The sequence below is a fragment of the Phascolarctos cinereus genome, unplaced genomic scaffold (genome assembly GCF_003287225.1).
Source record: "Phascolarctos cinereus isolate Bilbo 61053 unplaced genomic scaffold, phaCin_HiC Scaffold_5;HRSCAF=322, whole genome shotgun sequence".
NCBI lineage: Eukaryota > Metazoa > Chordata > Mammalia > Diprotodontia > Phascolarctidae > Phascolarctos > Phascolarctos cinereus.
This window is the reverse complement of record NW_027555958.1, coordinates 134,731,889-134,757,521: the sequence shown is the minus strand read 5'-3', so window position 1 is coordinate 134,757,521 and position 25,633 is coordinate 134,731,889. Positions and strand designations below refer to the sequence as shown.

General features: G+C 36.7%; 1 protein-coding gene and 1 pseudogene across 1 annotated transcript in view; one reads left to right on the top strand and one right to left on the bottom strand.

Annotated features, from left to right (window-relative positions):
* TRDN (triadin) overlaps positions 1 to 25,633 on the bottom strand; it is a 155,223-nt gene that overhangs the window by 108,909 nt on the left and 20,681 nt on the right. The gene's annotated exons all lie outside the window — the stretch shown is intronic.
* Positions 12,007 to 23,786, top strand: LOC110208932 (deoxyuridine 5'-triphosphate nucleotidohydrolase pseudogene; annotated as a pseudogene).

The window sequence follows — 25,633 nt, the reverse complement described above, 5'->3', positions numbered from 1 at the left end:
GGGGAGCAAAAGAGGTCATTGTCATTTGTAATGACATCCATATTTACTACCCTTTACCCAGTACAACTGTAGAAACATTGCAAAATTCTTTTTACTCAAACTCCAAAGAAATGCTAAATCTTGAAAAAGGATTCAACTCTTGGTATATAATAGATTGTAAAGAGACTGCTCTAATTTTTTGCATCAAAGAAATTTTCTATTCAGGAAAACATATTTCTTTTAGTTTGGAATCAAGACACATTACATCAATTCTATTTCATGGAGTGCTAGGATGCCAAAATTTATAGAAACTGTCATTTTGATAGATATTTAACATACACCATGTACTAAGAATGTCACTTGTACTCTCAATGAATTAGTATAAACTAAAACTCTGTAGCATATGATATATTACTACACTAGTATATGGTACATAGTTTATTACAGTATACCATATGCTAGCACTACGATGTACTAGTAGTGTATCTCATACTGTACCATACTGTACCATACCCTACATATCACACCACATTCACCATACTATAACTTAAGCTATACTATACTACATTATACTCTACTCTACTGTGCTATACCGTATAATGTCATACTATGCTATAATCAAGATGCATTACATCAGTTCCATCTCATGGAATGCTAGAATGCAAAAATTTAAAGAAATTGCCGTTTTGATAAATATTTAACACATATATTACCTGCTGAAAATAAGTAATTTGTACTCAATGAATTTTTGCAAGCTATACATTAAACTATGCAGTATATCATAGTATGGTATAGCATAACATAGTATAGCTTAGGATATAGTTTATATAATGTGTTCCAATAGCACCTCCTAACTATGAAATTTTTGTTTTTCAGTCACAACTGTGACTATGAGTAGTTATCAGAAGTTAAACTATAAATGGCACAGGTTTTGTGAACGAATTGTTTCTCCATAGCCTAATGGTAGAGACCAGATTCTGAACCAAAATGGTGACTCCTATTTCTTTGCTGTAGTCATTAGGTACGCTGGCTCACAACAAAAAACATACAATAGCAACAACAATAGCTGCCGTACGTGTTGCTTAAGGTTTGGAATTTGATAAACCTCTGCATTCTCCACAATATTTCAATGGAGAACTGAACTGTCTGTATGTAATGCCATTCAGAAAGTTTAAAGGTCTATGGAAATTCTAGCTGTCATTATCATCATCATAGAACTACAAATGAAAATATAAAGAACCATACATATGTAGTGATGATGACAATCAGTTCATCATATACTGTACATAATTTATATCAATACCAAGACTAGAAGAAATACCTCTCAGTCAAGGTGAATTTTGCCTTATCAAGAAATTCAGTGAGACAGTGGCAGATAAGAAAGCTAGCCTTAGAGGCAGGAAGATCTGAGTTTGAATCCTGTCCAACCACTAACTAGATGTATAGCCCTGGGAAAATCACATAATCTCCCTCCATATCAGTTTCCTCTTCTGTAAAATGCCAAGAATAATCTCACAGAAGTGCTCTGAAATAACATAATTAAAGCACTTTCAAAACCTTAAGCATTGCATATGGTAGCTATGTTTTTTGTTGTTGTATGTTTTTGTTGTGGGCCACCATGCCTAATGGCTAGAGCAAAGAAATGTGCTATTGTAATGCACAGTATACTAAAAACAATATCATTTCCAAATGCAATACATATTGTCTCAGGAAACCTCAAAACAAAGAGTAATCTAGAATGTCTAACTCATGATTATGAAAAGCAGAATGAAATGACTTATTAATTTATTACATTGTATATTTCTAACTTGCACAAATCTTACCAGTAAAAGTCTTAAAAAAAAAAAAGCTCATTACTGTTGAGGTGCCCTGTCGAAAAGGGGGCAATTATTATTTTCAAAATAGAGTGTTCTATAAGTAATCTTCTACTCACACACTATTACCTAAATCAAACTATGAGAGAACGGGATAAAATCAATTTGCATTCCATTGGAAGATGATGAAAAGCTGAATAAGTTGCTAAGTGGACTTTCTGTAAAGTGGTTTGCAAACCCAACTTAGAAATTAGAAAGCATTCAAGCATTGGCAATTCTGTTCCCCTCCCTCTCCCATTTTTAGAGAGAGATTCAGCATATGAAAAGACACAATTAGGAAGGTCTTGTGTGGTTAGGAACAAGGTAACTAAGAACACACTAGAAATATAACTGAAATGTGTTGGAAAGAGAATATTGGGGGGGCGGTAGGAAATAATCATCTATATAGAGCCTACTATGTGCTAAGCATTTTGCAAATATCATCTCATTTGATCCTTACAACAACCCTGGTGGTAGTTGCTGTTATCCTCATTTTACAGTTGAGGAAGCTGAAGCAAACAGAAATTAAGTGATCTGCCCAGAATCACACAAATACTAAGTGCTTGAGGAGACATTTAAATTCGGGTCTTTTTGACTGTGGGCCCTATCTACCTCTGTTTGAATGGAGACCTAAATGCTCCTCCCAGTCCTTATACTGCATGGGCTGGTGTAAGTCATTCAATTTTTCTGTGTTTTAATGTCTTGAGTTTTCAAACCGAACCCCTTCAGGGAGCTTACAGTCTGGGAGTGGCAAGGTGGGCAGAAAGGAAACAACATAAAAATAATAAGCATATATATTTTGGAAGGAGGGAAGAAACCTTAATATAGGAACATAAGAAATAGCTTCCTATAAGAAGTGCCACATAGACAAAGCCTTGAAAAAAGAAAGGGATTTTAAGAGTGGGAGGCAAGGAGATAATTTATTCCAGAAAAAAAGGGAAAGCTGAATTCTGGGAGTAGCATATAGGTCAGTAGAATACAATGAACCAGGAAGGGCTTTAAAATGCCAGGCTGAGGCATTTGTTCTTTATCCTGAGGGAACTACTGAAGACGTTTAATAAGGGCATGACATGGTTACTCTCTACAAATTTTATTATGCCCATTTTACAGATGATGAAACAGTTGCTAAGAAGACAAGTGATCTGCTCACGGACACACAATTATTAAGAGGCAAGGCAGGGATAGATGATAATTGTTCAGCACAGCCCACAAAAGTACATTTGACATAAAATTTAGCTGAATAATTATGTTACCATATATACTAACCACCCTTTCTAACATCCAAAATGCATTTTGCTATCCAGGTAGAGATGCCAGGAATAGATCTCCAGCTGTAATCAATAGCAAGAACATCATTTTCCAAACTCCATCCTCCACAGAAGGGAACAAAGAACCTCCTTGTTTGAAAGAAATCCTTCAGGGCATGGAGGGAGAGAAGTACCAAGTAGACAGGAGTGGGATTGACTTTCCATCTTCAGTGGTTCATAGATAATAGTGGTTAAAGTAGAACCAAACTGAGGGTGGAGAGAAGATAGAGTTCTGACATGAGAATGGGGTGGAAATAGGGCTGTTTAAGTGATGATGATTCAACATATGTGAGGGAAGTGCCCGGGAAGTGACGGCTCAGCGGAGTGAAGACAAAACAACAGTTTGAGGGCCAGGGTAAGAAGACGCACCTCTTGGTGGGGTTTTTTGGGCTTAAGTTGGCAGTTGGAGCAGCTAAAATTCTGGGTGGCAAATTCTAGAGACACTGTTGTCCTCTTGTTTTCAGTCATGTCTGACTCCTGGTGACCCCATTTGGGGTCTCTCAGTAAAGATACTGGAGTGGTTTGCCATCTCCTGCTCATTTTGCAGATGAGGAAACTGAGGCAAACAGGATTAAGTGACTTGCCCAGAGTCACTCAAGGCCCGATTTGAACACAGGGAAAGAAGTCTTCCTGATACCAGGCCCAACGTTTTATCCACTGTGCCACCTACCTGCACTACTTAAGATAATACCACCTATATCAATGGCAGTGGGGGTCTATGACAACAGCAAGAATGCAGTGCTGAGATCACTGGCTATTCATATGTGTGGTTTGCCTCTAACTCTGTCATTCAAAAGTCCAGGAAGATCTGGGTGCCATCTATTCTGATTCTAAACTCTGAACTCTGAAAGGAAGGGACTGTGGTTTTGTTCAGCATAATTCAACTCACTGAGCAGCACAGTGAGCATTTATGGTGCTTTATAAATTTTTAAAGGAACACTATAATGATTTATTATTTATATTGTACCCATCAATTGAATATCTGAACACAAAATTGCAAATATGAAAATTTAAAAAAAGATTTGCCACAATTTTCTAACCCTTTCCCACCCTTCCTCCCACCCCCAAACCCTTTCATAATCACTGCACGGTTATTAGACTTGGAAGTGAAAGAGGCTGGGGCCAGTAAAGGCTTCTTGCAAAGCACTTTAATCTAATTTGAAATCTCCTGTATGAGACAATGAATATCACACATTTGCATATTCTATTTATCTTTGTTTATATTAACCAAATTCTCACATTACCCCAGAGAGAAGAGAGGAAACAGAATTGGAGTCTTACAGGTGGAGACCTCAGGTAACTGAGATGATGCATTTTGCCAGGGGCAATGCAGTAATTCAGTGTTCATTGTTTCTTACCTCTTAAATATGTCAAACACAAAGTTACACTGAAAAAAAAATACCCAAGATCTCTCACTAAGAAAATTTTTATCAAAAAAACTTCTTCAAAATCAATTAAAGAAACCTAAAATTTACTTTTTTAAAAAAATGTAAGACCTATAATGTCATCGGGCTAGGGAGCTGGGGGTGAAGATCTTTCTCTAATAGTGCAGATTGGTACTTTCTTTGCAATTTAGTATTAGAGAGTTGCTTAATTTAGAACTTTAAACTGCACTAAGACTTTTGGGACACTTGGGCAGTTTTCTGCTATTTGTGCCTTCTGTTCAAAAGATAAGAGAATTCTAATGGAATTCCCATGAGAAAAGAATTTTCTTTTTGGAATGAGGAAGAAATCCATTTTGATAACTTTGGTACCTTCAAGTGGTACCAAGTATTCAAATTATAATTAATCACATTTCTAAAGAATATGTTTGGATTAAAAATGAGCCTTTTTTTCTCTTATTCTCATCCACACTAGCAAGCACCTCAGTAGGCAACACATGGTGGTAGAAGTCACAATTTCCAGATTCATGCCTGGCTACAGGAAACTATAAATCAGTGAGCACAGTCAATTATATAAATGTTATTAGTCATAGGCATGAACACACGCTTGAAAATATGCAGCAGATAAAGTCTTGACCTGGAAGCATAGGAGGGGCATGTACTGCTGCACACTTAAAAGTTGTCGTGTAGATAGTCTTTAAGTTAGTATTTCAAAAGCCTGTGATTCAGACAACTAAAGAGGACCTATGAGTTAGGAATCAAATTAAACCAAGGAACATAACCATTTTCTATAAAGATGATTACCGCATGATTTCAGCAGATTTTACACGTTTCAATAAAAAATGAAATAGTTTTCATCAGCCACAAAACGTTGACCAGGCAACTGCCATCCCAAATAGATTTCCCATAGATTCTAACTTCCTTCTGTGTGGGTCATTTTCCAAATGCAAATATTTATCCCTTCTTTGCAAAAAACTATTTTCACATTACAAAGTAGAATTGTATGTATGGGTTCATGTGGGGGAGTATTAGACAATGAAACTTACAAAAATTCCTTCTTCCATCTCATTTCCTTCTAGAAATTATAATATTCAGCTGACTCATATGACTAATCATAATTTATGTCATATCTATCCTTATTGGTATCCTGGGCAAAAGTTCATCAGAAGTCTGGGTCCTGTCCTTGGTAGACCATAAAATTGTGGGGTGAAAGATGATAGCAGAATAGGTCAGGGTTATTAGGAGAATACAGTTGAAGATGAAACATTTAAGTAAGTTTTTTTTAGCCTTTAGTTGGTGGTAATTTAAATAACAAGAAAAATGCTTAGCACAGTTAAAATTTTCCCACCTCTGACACTTGGAACCATGTCCATTAATGCCTGTATTCCACATGTTAATGGAGGAAAGATAATAAGAATCCTGTCATCATTATTGCATATCTCCAAAGAATCTCACATGAACAGTAGTAACAGGGAGACTTACCTCCACAGAATTCCACACAGTGTAGCAAGCGATGGTGGTGGGGTGAGGGAGGGAGGGAAAAGAGAGTAGGGGATGGGAATAATTGTCTGAGATCTAATTTGAATTCAAGGCTTCTTAACTCCTTGCCCAACATTTTATCCACTGTACCACCTGGTCACTGTATCAAGCTGGTCATTTTAATTTTTTTTAAATTTATTTAATTTTTTAAAGTGCATTTTATTGGTGTGTTTGGTGTTTACATCACCATCATTTCAATGAAACAATTATTTTTAATCCCTTCCTCTACCTTCCAAATTTAATCTTCCCTTGTGATACAGAAAAAATCAGTTAAGTACTTATGTCAAATACTGTAATTAAATCTAACATTTCATATTGCATTCTGTCCCAGTAGTTCTTCACTTTAATGCTATGAGGAGGGTAGACAAGTTTACCCATTATCTATTCTATACAAACTTTTGTTTTTTTCCCCATCTGACTTCCTCTTCCTGATCTTTTAATTTATTTTGCTGTAGTCATTATTTATACATTATTTTATACAATTCTTCCTATGTTTATCTGAATTCAAGTGTCTTTTTTTTATGACATAATGTTATTTCCTTACATTCATGTATCATAGTTTATTTTGTTCTTTTCAACTTTGTTTCCAGGCTTTTGTTTTATTTTGTTTTGCTATGATGGAGAATGTTGCCCTGATTTGGGTTGGGGTGATGTATGCAAGGGACCTTTATTTCCATGTATTTTTAAACTTCCTTGGGGCATATGCCCACTATGGGTTCACAGAATCAAAAGGTCTAGACAGTTTAGTCACATTTAATATATATTTAGAAATTGATGCTTAGACTAATTGGACCAATTTATAGCTCTAGCAAGAGTCTATTAGTGGGCTGTCTCTCCTCAGACACTCCAGCATTGACTGTTTCCATTTTCTGGCCTCTTTGTCAATTTTCAGGTTGTAAGGTGAAACCTCAAAATTGATTTCACTTATATTTTTCTTCTTCCTAGTGAGTCAGGTGATGTTTTGATATGGTTATTAAAAGTTTGCAATTCTGATTTTTGAAACTACTTATTTATATTTCATCGATTGGTACTTTTAGTGTTTTTTTGTCACTTCCCTATATATCATAAATAACAGATTTTTACCTGCAATATTTGATGCAAATATTTGATCACCTCTAACGGAAAATCAATTGTATTTGGAAATACACTTATAATTAGAACATTCTGAAAGTATAGAGCAATGGTGTATTACATTAGTGCCTTTCAATCTAGAAATCAACTGTATCTATGTGGTCTTTTTTATATGAAACCGTATCTGGAAAATCACAGGTTCAGTCTGAAACATTTATTTGTCGAATATAAGGTTGGTTTCTCAGACATTTGAAAAATCAAATATCTGTTACTTCATAGTCTAATTTACAATGGACAGAATATGAACTTATCGAAATCTTATCACAACCATAACAGTCATTCATTGTTACTACCTTCAGACTATATTTTTCTAATATATTTGGTATAATATCCCATTGAAAGGGCATTGTAGAATAGGAGAGGATAACTTCTCTTTTTAAGTGTGATTTCCCATGAATTTTAGTCATATACTAAATAGAGGTCATTATGTCGGGATTTTAACTGGAAATAAGAATAACCATTTAGCTTTATCAAATAGGCATGTATATGTATATGTGTATACACACACATATATGTGTGTGTATATGTATACTGTAGTTTCATAGATAAATACAACCCCAATACAACCCCATTTTATTTTAGTGAAATTATAGCTTATAAAAAGTTACTGAAAATATTTCATCTACCTCTCAGAGTTTCTTTCATTCATTTTCTCTTTATATCCAAGTCTGACATTACTTCACAGAAAAATTACCTTGTATTAACTCTGGTTAATCTTGACTGATTTGTTTTTTTGTGATAAAATTTCCTCAACTCAAGGTCAAAAGGCATACCTCATGGGATATGCTGTGGTGGAAAGAGATATGTATGTCTGTGTGTGTGTGTGTGTGTATGTGTGCGTGTAAAATACTTAGCTAAGGAAGAAAAGGTACTTATAGTCAGTAAAATAAGTAAAAGGAGAAACAAGTACACCTCGCCTTGAAATAAGTAGGCTGAATATAAAGGATATTTGATAGCTCTTCCCTGCTACACCATTTAATTTAACAATTAAGTTCAGGAAAACTTTATTAAGAACTTGCAGAACACTTGGATAGATAATGAGATAGAAAGTTTATGTATGGAAGTTCCCCAACATCATGGGTTTTATAATAGTGTATTAGGCACATACATAAATGATTAAAATCCAAATGATACATACAGAGTAGATGAGAGATGTGTGATATGTCACGTATAGAAAATCTTGTCTCCTTTACGGTCTGCATAGCCTGGATTCAACAATCAACACAGAACCTAATAGTCACATTCTAATGCCATTGATCTTGGTAGGATACCTAGTTTTTTTTAAAGCAGACACAATAGATAGAACGCTAGGCCTGGTATCAGGAAAACCTGAGATCAACACAGACACTAATTAGTTATATGATCCCAGGCAAATCACTTAATCTCTTTTTGCCTGAATTTCCTCAACTGTAAAATGGGAACAATAATAGCACCTACTTTCCCATATTATCTCAAATGAGATAATATGTTTCATAGATAAATACAACCCCATAGATAAATACAACAATGTTTAGCACAGTACCTAGCATAGACTTTGTGTCAGTTAAATGCTTATTATTATTGTTATTGTATCATCACCATTATATATTGCTGCCGAAGTAGGCACATTTACCTTAGGATAGCAATACTGGACCAATTATTTTCTTTTTTTTTTAAATAAATTCTGTATGTGTAGTTGAATATATCGAATAAGTAGAACTTTCCTGAATTGCACATTGAATTACTTAAAATAATACTTGGAGAACATCCACTTTGGTGGCTTCATGAAAATGAATTAAGATGATTCAGGAAGTTTCAGACCTGATACCTGTCTCCGACACATATGGTCAATGTGCCATGGACAAGTCAATCTCCCAGTGTAAGGCATTACTTTAAGTCCACAGATTACAGAAGAGTTAGCAAAAGTAGCAGAGAGAATTACCACGTGAATTTCCCATATTTATAAAAATTCCTGGAGCAGCTAGGTGGCACAGTGAATAGAGCACTGGTCCTGGATTCAGGAGGGCCTGAGTTCAAATTTGGCCTCAGACACATAACACTTACTAGCTGTGTGACCCTGGACAAGTAAGTCATTTAGCCCCATTGCCTAACCAAATTAAAAAATAAATTAAAAAAAAATCCTCCTTATCTTCTAACCCCTGAAAAGAACTACATGGCTACACTTTTGGTAATAGCTTCAATCATTATGATTAACAAAATCTTCCTATCAAAGTTTTATTTCTTAGTTTCTATTAATAATTTTTCTTTGGAATCACTTATAGAAGTAGTTTTTCCTATGGAAAATTGATTGTTACATTTGTAGGTGTTACATAGTAATGAAAGCCGATAAAACATTATTAGTTATGAATCCACTAAAACGTGTCATGATCATTAAAACTTCAGTAGACTGGAATTTATCCTTAAGCTACCAATGAAGAAAAGGTATGTGCAGTATTTTTATAGAACATATCAGATTCCAAAGAGAATATTTCACCCTAAGTGACCTATGGTGTGATTGTACTTTATGTAGTACAAGTAGCTCACATTTATGCAGTACTTTTAACATCATAAAGCACTGTCTTCATAAGTCTGTGAGTTAAGTAGTAGTCCCACTTTATAGATTAGGCAACCAAGGATAAGAAGGATGGTTTGAATAAAATTGTAGCTAATAAGAGGGACAAAACTCACAATTCCAAGTTCAGTACCATTTTCCAGCCATTACCAAACCATGTCTACTCTGCTCTGAACATCTTCCTCAATTGCCACTCACTGAAAAGCCTTGTACTCTGCTCCTGGACTCTAGGCTCTGACATGTTAACCTTCATCTTGTTTTGCCCTGAATTAGGCTTCCATTTCCAAACCAGGCTACCTCCATCATGTCATCAATCTCCTCAACCCACCCACCCCCTTTATAATTCCCTTTTACATGTTGTTTTCCCTCTTGAAAATGCAAGCTTCTTAAAAGCATACACTATCTTGTGTGTATTGGTAGGAATTAGCACAATTCCTGGCAAATAATAAATGCTTAATAAATTATTTTTCATTCATTCATTCATTCAATCAGTGAGCTTTCTACTAGATGAATTACCCTCCAAAATAATATGATCTAAAAAGAATCAAAAGTAGAAGAACCTCTTAAGGCAAAGGTGAGGAGCTCTCCCCCAAATTCCTCAAAATACCTGTGAAAAATGCCTCTAAACAAATTCTAGAGCAGCAGAACCCACAAAAAGATAGAGTAAAACAAACTTCTAGCCCAAGACAATATGGATGGTCAATGGAAAGGATCTGTTGCCCCAGGCTGGGAGAGGAATGCAATTCAGTGTGGGCCCCACCACTGCCAAAGGCCTCAGAGGACTAAATCAAGGGGAGCTGTGGCATTTTCCAGACTTCTCAACCCACAAATGCTAAAGACAGCTTGGAAGGTCAGTGGGAAAGGTCTGTCAGATTTGGGTGAGAGAGAAAGAGGAGCATGGTCCAGTTCTGGCTCTAGCAGAGCCCTAGGGTGATGGCCACAGCACACAGGGGCTGCTTCCAGAACTCTCAGCCCATAGCCAGTGGGGTCTGATCAGAGGAGGATTGCAGGGATCTCTTTGCTAACTCTGAGGCAAGATTCTCTTGCTTTGCCTGTGCTTGGATCTGGTTCCCAGTCCTGGGTGGCAGTTCTGGGGCAAGGAGAAGCACTGGCATAGCAGAGCTTATGGCAGCAGTGGAGAGAGAACCCTCCTCTCATTTCCAGGGCAAAAAAGACTGCTTGTGGTCACTTATAGACCAGAGCATAGGCCAGGAGAGGAGGAAACACCTCTCCTTAGATTGTGCCACCTTGGAAGAACTGAAAATTTACAAGTCCCGAGAAGTATCTCTGAAAACAGCTGCACAAAACCCCTGAAGCTTGGGACAGTACACCCTCCACACTGGAAGCAGAGCCTACCTTAATAAAGAGTTAAAAGTCAAGTGACTGACTGGGAAGATGAGCAAGCAGAGAAAAAAAGCTGAGACTGTAGAATCTTACTTTGGTGGCAAAGAAGATCTAAACATACAACCAAAAACAGACAACAAAGTCAAAGTTCCTACATCCAAAACCCCCAAGAAAAATATGAATTGGTCTCAGGCCTTGGAAGATCTCAAAAAGAATTTTGAAAACCAAGTAACAGAAGTAGAGGAAAAATTGGGAAGAGATATGAGAGTGTTGTAAGAAAATAATGAAAAATAAGTCAATAGCTTGCTAAAGAAGACTCCCACAAATGGTGAAGAAAATAACACCTTAAAAGATAGACTAGACCAAATGGCAAAAGAGGTCCAAAAAGCCAATGAGGAGAATGCCTTAAACAGCAGAATTGGCCAAATGGAAAAGGAGATCCAAAAGCTCACTGAGGAAAATAATTCCTTAAAAATTAGAACGGAGAATATGGAAGTTAATGACTGTATGAGGAATTAAGAAATTATAAAACAAAACCAAAAGAATGAAAAAAAAATAGAAGGCAATGTGAGCTATCTCATTGGATAAATAACTGATCTGGAAAATGCATACAGGAAAGAGAACTTTAAAATTATTGGACTATCTGAAAGCCATGAACAAAAATAGAGGCTACACATCATCTTTCAAGAAATTGTCAAGGAAAACTGCCCTTATATTCTAGAACCAGAGAGTAAAACAGAAATTGAAAGAATCCACCCATCACCCCCTGAGACAAAGTTGAATATAATTAGATTGCTGCATGTTACCAATGGTGACTTACACTTGACCTTCACTTTCTGAAGCCCAGGGATTCTAGATTTACTTCACCCACAGGGCTCTCTGGTACCCTTGAAGGGGGTAAGTATCTAGGCTTTCTGAAAATGGTTCTAGCCTCCACCAATGGTGTTCCCCTAATTATAGGGGGTAAGTCCTCAGCAACCTAATTACACTTACTAACAGATTAGCTTTTACCAAAGAACATTTACTTCAAAGGTGTACTCACAAATATATACACCTATTCCTCCAGCAGTGGGAAGCATAATCTCCTCACCAACTTTATACTGCCTCAGTCTCTGAAAAGGGAATTAGGTTCACCGTTTAGCCCAGTTCCCATAAAGCACAATTCCAATTCCAACACCAAAACTCCTGGGCTCAAGTGCCAGGCACCCTGACTTCTCCGGGTTTCCTTGCTGGTGGCTGACTGCACCATCCTGCCTGCAAACAAACAATGGTTGCATAGAACTCTTAGGAAATTAGGTGATTTGTGCAGGTTGTTGTTGTTTGTCTTTCCTTCTGAAAGAGGACCGTGGTGTCAGGAAGGTGATGCCATGACTGGGAAGTGACGTGGATTTAAATAAGGGAGGGCTGTGCAGAGTCACCAACCTCACTTTCTCCTCTGGAGCCATCTGAGTCTAGGGGCAAGATATAAATGAGGATGACTGGAGATGGCCCCCAGGTTCACAAAACCAATAGTACCAAAGGTTGGACATAAATCCAGGTAGTCTGGACTTCAACATCAGCTTTTTATGCTGCCTCTTATAAGGTTTATAAAACAGCAAGTAAAATTTATTTTCTAAAAGAGCCTTAGCTTTCATTAAAGAAAGAGTACTTCAGTAAAAAGCAGCATGGCTAAATTAAAAGAACACAACTTGGAGTAAGATCTGAGCTCATTTCCCATCAGTCTGCAGCTACGCAATCAAGGATATCACTGTTTCTAGCTTCAATTTCCTCATCTGTAAAATGGAGACTGCAATGCATGAGCTATCAATTTCATAGGGTTTTTATAGGAAACATACTTTCTGAATACAATAATACATAATTTGCATTGGATAATATTTAACTAGATTAGTTATATTTAATATGTTAAAATTTTTGGAATATTTTAATGTTGAAAAATCAGCATTTAAATCTCTATTATATTTGGGCAGCTAGGTGGCACAATGGATAGAGCACCAGCCCTGAAGTCAGGAGGACCTGAATTCAAATCTGGCCTCAGACCAAACACTTGACACTTAACTAGCTGTGTGACCCTGGGCAAGTCACTCAACTCCAATCACCTAAAAAAAACATCTCTACTATAACTTTTAGAAAGATGATTACTTTTCCAGGGGCCCAGATGAAAGGCACTTTAATTAATATCTTTTTTACAAAGATAGGTTTGTAAGAAAAGTTCTCTCAGGTTAGATAAGAGTGGAGAAGAAGAACAACAAATATGAGAAATAAGTGAAAATACATTTCCAAGGCAGGAAGAAAGATGGGAACAAGAAAGAAACAAGCATTTTAAAGTGTCTGCTATATATAAATCAGGAATTTTGCTAAGTGCTTCACATATATTATCTCATTTGATCCTCACCACAGCCTTGTGAGGTAGGTATTATTATTTTCATCATTTTACAGTTAAGGAAACTAAGGCAAACAGGTTAAGTGATTTGCTAGGGGTATCACATTCTAAGTGTGTGAGGTCAGATTTGAACTGGGATCTTCTAGACTCCAGACTCAGCACTCTACCCACTGTGTCCATATCCAAGGAGTTTATAATCTCCCTATCAAAATTGTACTTATTTAGTGGAAGGAGGATGCTGTTCCCAGGATCTCTATTGCCTTGTACAATGTACTACATGTAGTGGCACTCATAATTTTATTGTTGATAATTATGATTGCCATGGAGAATTCTATTATCTATGCATTTATAGGAATATTTCATCTCTCCCCAAATAATCCTAGAAGTCTTGTCAGCTTCCAGAAGCCCAAACCTATTGTTATTATTGTTATTGTTGTTGTTAAAGCATAATGGAGTTAATTATAATGTAACAATTTTTAAGTATCTTTTATTAATTTGGAATTAATCTCACTAATTCTCTTTCATAAATGATTGTCTGTTAGATTTTTACTTCTGTTATATGGTATGTGGCTATCAAATGAATATTGATAGTGATGCAGAACCTTGAAATTAAATATAGTTAAGGAACCATTCCCATTTCTATGTGGATTTAAAGACTGAACAAAGTCAGGCAATGTCTATATTAGAGTCTTAAACTGATTATGGTCAGTTAGTGATAAAGTAGAAGCTTACTATTTGAATATTTTACTGTAGAAAGTAATATTAATATATTAACAAAGCCAAAGAAATTCATATCCCAAATTCAGATTCTGATTTATACACAAATCCTGATGACCTACTGAAGAATGAAATCGCCTTACATTTGTAGAGTGCTTTTAACTTTTGAGGGTGTTCCCCCCCCCCGGCTACTTTACATATTTCAAATCATGTTCAAATCTACGCAACTATCCACTGTTCAATTGATTTTGATCTCTCCCATATTGCTTACAATCTTCTCATTCTCTCTATATAATGGGATTGGTCATGGTTTAATTCTGAAGGCCCATCTCTTCCTTTGTTTCACAGAGATTTTCAGAACAGCTCACCTTGCCTTGATCCAAATCTTCCAGTTTGGAGATCAAATCCATTGTCAGCATAATGAAAATGGATGGAGATACCCTTTACATATTTACACTTTGATGAAACTTTCTTATTTTTTCAGTAAATCTTCTGAGAGAGCTACTTACCAATTCACTGTACATCGCTCCAGGGCATCACAGTTCTGTTCTGGTCAAAGGACTATTCATCATCCAACCTTCTTTATTAATTTTCTTCTCTATTCTATGAATTAAGTATAGCTTCTACTATAATTAAGAAAGTGCCAATAAAGAAAATCTACAAGCCTGAGTTCTTACTAAGCATAAACATGACCAAAAAGTCAGAATTATATGGTAACAGGAAACCAGGCATCAAAAATTCCATGTTTGATTTCCTCAATTATGTAACAACTAGATTCTGAAGCTTTAGCAAACCACATCTTCCCTCCCATTATTTCTTCATCTATAAAATACCCATAAATTCTATCTTTCACAAAACAGTTACAAGGAACATGATACTCTAGTCCCAGTGCTCTTAATATAAAGAAAGTGTAACATTGTAAAGTTCTAGCGTCAGTGTCAGGAAAAGGTGGGTTTAAATCCTTTTGACTCTCACTCATTGTGTGACCTTGGACAAGTCATTTAGTTTTTTGTAGTCTTAGTTTTCTTATTTATAAAATTGGAATGATACTTCTCTTTTCCTCACAAAGTGATGTGAGGCTCAAATAAGATAAAATATGTAAATCTATTTGCAAATTTTAAAGTGCTATACAAATGTCAGTTATTACTGTATCCGGACATGGCTTGCTTTGGGTTTTCATTTTTGCTTGTTTATCAAAGAACTTATGAAAATTTCAATAGATAGTTGCTACAGTTTGCCTTGAAGTTCATCTTAACGCAATTTTTCTACAATTCCTCATATACATATTTTTTTTATCATGGTACTTCTTTTTCATCAGGGGAGCAACATTAGAAACTGAATTCAACAAAATAGGTGAAATAAGATGCAGTGAGTAATGAAGAAAATTAATGTACTTGGTGAATAATGGCCTATAATAAGGATGAAAGGCAATTACATGATGCTTCACTTACTGGGGCATTGCAATATATTATACCATCGAACAAATCTAATGCTCACAAAATGTGCCAGGAGGACTAGAAAACAGACTCATGAATCAGGAAATGCCAAGTGATCCCAAAGCCTGTGTAAGCAAAAACCAAAAAAAGGAAAAAGAAAAAAAATCTGACCTGCATGTATACCAGGAAATATTTCTCATTTAAGCTGAGCCAAATGTATAGATTTTTAGTCAGAATAGATGCCTGAAAATTTATTTCTCTGAAAGTTTATTTTTGAACTAATCTTAATTATCTTAATGTGTATTCAAAACTTCTTGCTTTTTTTGCAGCCTTCCAAATTTCTCATTATGTTTCAGACTAATCAATTAATTAATGTGATTATTAGTACTAATCAATTGTTAGGTGCAAGGAAATAGTAGTGTTTATATCAGGTTTGGGAGACAGCAGGTGTTTATATATGTGGTTGTGTGTAGGTGTGGTTATACCAGGATTTTGGATTTTATTTTAAAAGCAAACATTATTTACAAAGAAATGTAACTCCTAAGTAATTTAAAAGTGTCTAGCACAATGCAAAACACTCAATGGGGATTCAGTGTATATTAATTGATAAATGATGATTTTAAAAGTGTTAAATGATTCAGGCTAACTCATTTTACACCTCTCTGAATCCCTCAGAATTTTAAGTCATCATAAACACTCATAGCAATGTTCTGAAAAGGTGATAAAATTCCTCTTTAAGTGTTATGGCATTGAAAGCTACTCAGGTGAGATTGATGTGAAATTTTACATACAGTGAGTATATGACTTGGGGGGAACCTCTGGTATCCCATTATTTTGAATGTTGTCTCTTGGAAGGAGCAATGATGGGTTTTAGATGATACTTTGAAAATAACCAACTTTCTACTTTATCTTTATGTGCTTTGGCTTAATTCATGATATTTTACTACCTCAGGCTAAAAACATCCTATATCTTTAGATTTCCATAATTCTTTGTATTACTGGATCCTTCTAGAGCTCAAACTAAAAAACTCAGTTTTATCAGAATCAGCCAGTTATTCTAAAGAAAGTGTTTTTCAAGGAAAAAAAATTTCAAAACACCATCTCTCCTCAAGAACATCAGTCCACTCTAAACCAATGTCCTGAAGCACACAAGACCATAAGAGCTTTAATTCTGAATAAAGTATACAGCTATATTTCAGTCTCATGCATGGTAAGTAATAATGCTATTCCTCTCTTATATAACTTGCTTTTATTACAGCTAAAGTATGATCATAAAAAGATATACCTCTTTTGACCTAGTGTCACGCCTAGAGTTTAATTAACATTATTTGTCTTGCCCAGGGTAGATGCTAAGGCTTGATTTTTACACATGGCCCTATGGGCTACGAGTTCTAAATGAATCACTTGGGACTTTTGCTATACAACCTTAGGTGAGCAATTCAATCTCCCAAAAGTTTAGTCTCCTCAACTCTAAAATCAATCAGTGACCGAGTAATAAATTATTAAACAAGAGGGTTGGTGCAGTACAGTGAAAAGACCATTGACTGTAGTCATAAAGTGTGAGTTCTGATCCTGCTTTGATCCTGCCGACTGTGTGAGCTTAGGCAAGTCGCTAAACCATCTGGGCCTTAGTTTCCTTATTCCTTCTAGCCCTACATCTGCGATCTTATGGTATGCAATCGATTAGAACTGGAAGGGAAAGAGGAGCTCTACATTGCAGTGTTCTAGGAGGATCATTTTGGGGAGAAATGAGAAATACTAAAGAGATATTCATAAAAGGGCTCCCTTCCTGTCTCCATATACAGTGAAAGAGAGTACAGGGAGAGACAGAAACCTATTACTATATGATGTTACACAAGCTTGCTTTAATAATAATGATGACGATTAAGATGATGATGATAATGATAATGACAATGATAAGTGGCATAATGGAGAGAGCTCTGGACCTGGAGACAGAAAGACCTGAGTTCAAATCCAGCTTCAGACACTTGGTATCTATGTGACCCTGGGCGAGTCATTTAACCTCTGTTTGTCTCAGTTTCCTCATCTGCAAAATAGGGTTAATAACAGCACTTACATCACAGGGTTGTTATGAGGACTGAATGAGATAATTTTCATAAAGTGCTTAGTGCAATGCCTGGCACACTGTAAATGCTACCTAAATGTTAGTTATTATTGGCTATTATAAAGCTCAAATGGGCATTAGAGGTCAATGAATCCAATCACCTCATTTTAGAGATAAAGCAAGTTAAAGCACATCATTTGACTTGCTCAACAACACCAATATATTAAATAGGATAGCAAGGATTGGAATGCTGATCCTTCTGTTTCCAAATACAGGATTTTTTCCACTATCTATTGCTTCTTAAATGGTGGGTTGTGACCTTGTGTAGCCTTAGAGATGGAGAGCAAATTTAGTTGTCAGTCCTCTGGAATCAAGATTTGTCATGGCATTCATCTGAATTCTGATTTCTTTTAGTATCACTTTCCTTCATAATTGTTGTGGTCATTGTGTTTCTTGTTCTGTTGGTTCTGTTTTCTTTGCCCTGTGTCAGTTCATACAAGTCTTCCCATGTTTCTCCACCTCATATTTGGTCTTCTTAGGTGGAATAGTATTCCATTACATCTACACAATTTGTTTAGTTATTATCCTTTGTTTTTATTTACTTTGTTTTCAGTTTTTTTTAACAAAATAAAGTACTGTTATGAATTTTTTGAGTTGCATTGATCAGCTCTGATTCTTATAATTTAGCTACATGCTCAGATTCTTAAAATCTAGTCACTGCTCAGATTCTTAGAATCTAGCCAATACCTCAAAGACTCTCAGACTCCTTAAAAGTCTGGCTAAATGAATCACTTGGGACTTTTGCTGTACAACGTTAGGTGAGCAATTTAATCTCCCAAAACTTTAGTCTCCTCAACTCTAAAATCAATCAGTGACTGAGTAACAAATTATTAAACAAGAGGGTTGGTGTGGTACAGTGAAAAGACCATTGACTGTAGTCATAAAGTGTGAGTTCTGATCCTGCTTTGATCCTGCCGACTGTGTGAGCTTAGGCAAGTCGCTAAACCATCTGGGGCCTTAGTTTTCTTATTCCTTCTAGCCCTACATCTGCAATCTTACGGCATGCAGATTACAATATGCAATATGGTATGCAATATGGCAGATCTGTAATAAACCTTGTCTTTGGCTGAAAGAAGGCTTGGGTCGAATTCTTTCAGGCAGGACCTGCGTCTCATGATTTTGGGGTCCCAGCACCCCTAAACCTCTAGACTTCATCAAGGCAGGATCTTGGAGTTCTAGCACTCCTAAACCTCTAGTACTCATCATATGGTTTCCTGAACCAGGAAAAACTGCCTAATACCAATCTCTTCACCAGCTGTGAGTAGAAGGGAATGTTACCCACTTGACTATTCCTGAGTCTGGCTATGAGGCGGATTTGATACTGCATGGTTGGAAAGCTGAATTATCTGAATCTAAACAGAGCTAAGGATGTTTTATCTTGTCATTTGGGCCCTGCAGTCTTTTCCGTCAGATTTGCATCTTCCAGGCTACAGCCAATTCACCTACAGTTGGTAGCAAACAGCGGGTTTGGGAGACAGCCAATGTCTCCCCATCTTTCCCTGGATGCAGCCTGTGCTCGGTTCCAGTCAACCTCCTCTTTGGGACCCCCTCCAGGCAGGGACAGCTCTACGTCCCTTGCCAGCAGGAAAACCCTTACACCAAAAGAATTTTGGTCCCATTTGTTTGAGGGGGGAATGATGAGGATGGGATCTTGACCCCAAAAAGGAAAGACCCTGGACTTTCCCACATGGCTTTCACCTGAGGCTAGAATCCCATAAACTGGCCTCTCATAGTGGCTACACTCAATCTCCCAATTCTCAGTTACTCTTAGCCTAGCTTAGCCCTCCATTGTCTTACCTCCCTGTGGCCCCAGGCCACTTCCCACCCTTAATCCTATCTAGGCTCCATTTCTCCCTTGGCCACATGGTCCAGGTCCTTGGAGTTCTATTACCTCATAGACTACTTGGCCACACCTAGATCCCTCCCATAGTCTTTCTATATATAAGGTCCATCTTGTCTCCATTAAGGGGCTCTGATTCTTACAATCTAGCCACATGCTCAGATTCTTAAAATCTAGCCACTGCTCAGATTCTTAGACTCTAGCAAATATCTCACAGACTCTCAGATTCCTCAAGAGTCTGGCTAATATGGCAGATCTTTAATAAACCTTGTCCTTAGCTGAAAAAAACAAAACAAAACCAAAACTAAAGAAAAATAGATTTGTATTGATCATAGATTTTAAGCTGGAAGAAAACTTGGAGTTCATTCAAATCCGAACTCTTCATTTTACAGATGAGGAAATGGAGGTCAAGGATGTTAAGTGACTCATCCCACGTCACAAAAGTGCTAAGTGTCAAAGAAAGGATTTGAACTAAAGTCTCCACTGCTTGTGCCAGCATGTTTTCTGGTATATCACAGCTAGATGGTCCAGTGGATAGTGGATACCCTTTCATGCTTTTCTTGAGTCTTGTATTTGAAAGTCAAATTTTCTATTCAGCTATGGTCTTTTCATCAAGAATAGAGCAAAAGGAAGAATAGAGCAAAAGGAAGCTAATGACTCTATGAGAAATCAAGAAATTATAAAACAAAACTAAAAGAATGGGGAAAAAAAGACAATGTGAAGTATCTCATTGGAAAAACAACTGACCTGGAAAATGGATCTGAGAGATAATTTACACATTTATTGGACTACCCAAAAGCCTTGATAAAAAAAAGAGCCTAAAGAGACACTGAATTTACATTTTTTCCCATGAAGGATTATACAAATAGTAAGCATCAGAGTCAGGATATGAATTCAGGGTCTCTGACCAGAGCAATATTGGCAAGCTCAAATAGAAATAGGTACCACTATGCCATACATAAAGACCTTGTGGGCTGCATCTTGACAGTTTTAAAATGCAATATTATCTAAATGTTATTGTATTTTTAATTTATTTTGTTAAATATTTCCTGATTACATTTTAATTCAGTTCTGGCTACATCAGGGTATTGTGGGATGGAGGTGACCTGCAGGCCACGTGCCCTAGAGCAAATTCTCTTTGCATTAGATCCCACTGCCTCACAGGTATCTAAATAGCTGTTTTTGGAGAAACCATCTTCTGAAAGAACTGTCTAATCAGATCATTACTACTAGTAAGGCTGGAAGCAGCTAGATGGCTCAACAGATAGTCAAGAAGACCTGAGTTCTAATCTGGCCTCAGATACTTCCTAGCTGTATGAATCAAGCAAATCATTTATCCTCTGTTTACCTTAATTGATTGGAAAAGAAAATGGCACACCACTAGAATATCTTTTTCTTTAAAAAATCTCATGGACAGTAACTGTAAATGAGGACACAAAGAGTTGGACATTACTGAATCAACTGAACAGCACAAATGGGACTAGTATAGCTAATATTGTGGGTAGCCTACTAGAGCTGTAAAGCCTCATTTAAAGACTTGATCATAGAAATTTGATATATATATTTGATGGAGCTTGATGGACCCTTAGAAAATATCTGCTCCAAGGATCTCTGAAATGTAAAATGCAAAATCTATTTCACAAGGTTTGTTATGAGAATGTGTCCTTGTAAACCTTAAAAAATGCCATAAATGTCACCTATAATCATTAGGAAATGCAGAGCTGCTTCTGCTGAAGGAGGAGACTAAAGGGACCTTGACCAGAAGGCTTCAAGAGCCACAAATGCGTGGAATTGTCAAGAGGAGCAAGAAGCCCTTGGACATCTATGTTAGAATAAAAGAATTACCTTGAGTAAATAAATTATAATAATAAATAAATTATAAATGAATGAATGAATGAATTACCTTGAGTAAATAAAGAGTATATCAGCCCTTGTTGATATAGCCCAATGGGCAGAGGTGGAAATTTTTTTTGAAGAGCTCCACTGAGTGACTTAGTAGGACTACAACCTCCAAAACCCTGAGTGGGAAGGAGATATAGTCCAGGAAAGATTATTCAAAAAAATCCTTTAAACAAAATGTTGTCTTATATAATAAAAAATAAAGTATATATATATGTATATATAAGATTTTGAGTTCCCTCAAGAGAAACCATAACATTGTATTTCCTGATGAAACATTTTATGGATCTCAGAGAAAATCTATGAACAATAGCTATCTGTGTATAGTGGAAGAAAAAAAATATACTAGACGGGAGTGATAATAGCTAAAATTTTTAAGTATTTTGCCTGCGTTGTCTTATTTGACCCTTAAAAAAAGGACTGGAAAAGTGCTAATATTACCATCATTTTAAGGAAACTAAGGCTCAAAGAGTTAAGTCACTTACACAGGGTCATCTAGCTAGTAAATATCTGAGGCAAGATTGGAATTCTGATTTTCTGGACTTCCAGTGCACTGGTCTGTCCACTGTGCCAACTAACTACCTGACTAAAAATGTCTGGATGCTAGTCATGACTCTCATTTATACATACATATATAAATACATACACATACACACACACACACACATACACACATATACACATACATGCCTGTAGAGCTTTGGGGAAATCACTATCTCTTGGGATTTCATTTTCCTCATCTATAAAATAAGGGGGAGGGGAGACCATGTGATTTCTATGGTATATGTTCTATGATCTTTTTTTAATCTAGTTCTTTCCAGATTTTATTTATTTCCTCAGATGATATCCAATCATTTTGCTCATATAATTTAAAAATTAAACAGTAAATGGACCAGTCTAAGTAGTCTTGTAGTGCTATGAGTTCCCCGCCCCCCCCAAAAGGACAGTAAGTTCTCCATTTTAATTTCTTCTTTCATCTGGGGTGTTTATTAGCTGTGGGACCCTGGTCAAATCACTTAACTCCCAGCCTCATTTCTTAAAAAAATTATCTGTGAAATGGAGATGATCCTATTACCTACTCTATAGAATTGCTGGGAATGTCAAACGAGATAACCTATGAGAAGTACTTTGCAAGCCTTAAATGTTAGATAAATGTAGTTGTTGCTCAGTTGTGTCTTACTCTTTGTGACTCCATCTGGGGTTTTGTTGGCAAAGATATTGGAATGGTTTGCCATTTTCTTCTCCAGTCTGTGTTACAGATGAGGAAATGTGAAGCAAATAGAATTAAGTGACTTGCCCAGGGTCACATGGCTAGTAAGTGTCTAAGGCTGATTTGAGCTCAGTAAGATTAGTCTTCCTGACGCCAGGGCCAGCACTCTATCCATTGTGCCACCTTGGTGGCCCTTATATAGATACTAGCAAGTCTAGTTATTTTATGGTATTATATGTATTAATTAGTATCTGATATTTAGTGTGTGTGTGTGTAATTAAAACTTTTACAGAATTGCACATACTTGTATAAATATTCAGATGTGCTTATACGATAAAAGTTTCTCCCTCTTCTTTTCTCTGTGACCTCCTGATTGTTTTCTTCCTATTACGTGCCTAGATGTGACACACCTCATTCTCAAGCTTCCCTTTTAGTTTGCCCTGTGTTTTCTGTTATTTCTGTGCCCAGTCTTTTCTGCTAAATAAATACTCTTTCTAAAATCCCAGTTCCACAACTATGAAACTTTAAGTTACCCTCAAAGCTTTGGTCTGGGAATTACTGACTTGCTGCCCTGCGCCTCTCTTCCGTTGTCTCTCTGCAGTCATTCCCGCTCCCCGCAGCCACCTCCCCCAGCAAGCAGACCGGCTTGAGCAGCACGAGGAGGGCCCCCTGAGCCTCTGCTTCGCCCACCTCTCAGAGCACTGCATGGCCCCCTCCAAGGGGTAGGCGCGGGCTGCGGGCTATGATGTACAGTGCCAATGATCATACAATACCAGCCATGGAGAAAGCCCTTGTGAAAACAGACATTGAGATTTCTCTCCCTCCGGGGTGTAATGGTAAAGTTGCTCCCCATCCTGGCTTGGCTGCAAAACATTTCATAGATGTGGGAGCTGGTGTCATAGATGAAGATTACAGAGAAAATGTTGGTGTTGTACTATTTAACTTTGGCAAAGAAACATTTGAAGTGCAAAAAGGTGACTGGATTGCACAGCTAATTTGTGAATGGATTTTTTATCCAGAGCTTGAAGAAGTCCAAGGCTTAGATGACACTGAATGTGGAGCAGGAGGTTTTGGTTCAACTGGTCAGGTCTAAAATTATACCAAGAGTAGAAACAGTTAATAAAATTAATTTCCACTTTAGTCCTCCCTTTAGTATTAATATATCAGTTTCCTGAGAATAGGGCCTGTTTTTGCCTTTCTTTGAGTTCCCTAGTGCTTATCGAAATGTTTGGCAGCTAAATGTTTGGTGAATTTTGTTGACCAACTTTCATTTTCCCCAACTTTTATTACTTTTCCCTCATTGTTTTATGTCAAATTGTTCAACCTCATTACACTCTAATGTAGGGATGGTCCAAAACAGAAAACAGAAGTATATCCTGTTACCTACTTGAGGCAGGATATGTTGAGCTGATATGACTGATGGATCCTTGAAATTAATCTTTGACCTGATTTATTTATTTATTTTAATTTTGGTAGTAACAGCCTTCTATTAATTGGCTAAGATTCAGAAGAAGATGTTCATAGTTTGCTAGGCTGTTTGAACTAGGAAGATTAGGAATGCCTGTTCCAAAGAAGTTTAAGGTTACATATTCTAAAGGAAATTGAAATCCCTTTGTAACCTGTTTGTTTTTTAAATAGTAAATGCTGTATTTACAATGTGTGTAGAAATGTGCATTTGGAAGTCATTTAGCCCAAGGTTAAGAACGTTACAGAGTCTCAACAAATACTCATTGAAATGACTTGAAGCAGGTCAGTTCTGGGGGGAGGAATTACTGTTACTGTTTCTAAAGCCCTAGTTAAAGTAACCACTTGTAAAAACCCATTAGTTAATTGCTTATGAAGGATGAAAGACTTCTTCCTTAAAAAAATCCCATTACATCAACAAATGATCCCATTCCATTCCATCTTCTTTAGTAGGCTATTCCTTCTATCATCTCCATTCTTTCACCAGTGATCCATTTCTCCTTGTCTCCTGCCTGTTTCTCTGCTGACTACAAGCATACTTATGTCTCCTCCATCCCTTAAAAAAAAAAACCCTCACCTAATCTGTTCATATCTGATAGCTATCATTCTGTAACTTTCCTACCCTTCCCAGATAAACTTGAGAAGGCCATTACAGTCAGTGGCCCCATTTCCCTTCCCCTCATTCTCTTCTTAACTTTCTATAGTCTGGCTTCCATTCTCATCGTTCAAATGAAACTCCTTTCTCCAAAATTGCCATTGATCTCTTTAGAGTCACCTCTTTCCCAAATGGTCATACTAACTATTTGTGCCCAAGCTGGGGTAGAGCCTTCTGAACTCATATTGGTATGACCAGCCATAGCTGGACAACCATGCATTGACTCATTTTGGTTCTCTTCAAGCACAAAGGACAAATAGCAACAAGAACTAAATTTAATGACCTTTTCTCAATCCTCATCCCTCCTGACTCTGTGTAGCCTTTGACACAGTCAAGCACTCTCTTCTTAGAATCTCCTCTTTAGGCCTTTATGATACTGTTTTTCTCAGTTCTTCTCATACCTGTGTGACCATTCCTTCTCACTGTTATTCACTGGTTTTTCATCTAAGTTGTGTCTACTAATAGTGGACATTTACCAAAGTTCTTACCTGGGCCCTGTTATCTTCTCCCTCTATATTATTTCACTTGGTAATTTCATTAGCACCTATAGATTCAACTATCACATCTATTCAAATGATTCTCAGATCTCCCCACTCCAATCCATCCTCCACTCAGCTATTGAAGTAATCTTCCTAAAGTACACATCTGACCATATTGTCTTCCTATTTGAGAAACTCCAGTGAAGTATAAAAAAATGAAAAAAAATGAAAAATCAATCTTAGAAAATAATAGTAATAATACAGCATCTCCTAACTGTGTGACCATGGGCAAATCACATAACCTCTCTGAGACTTAATTTCCTTACCTGTAATATAGGAATA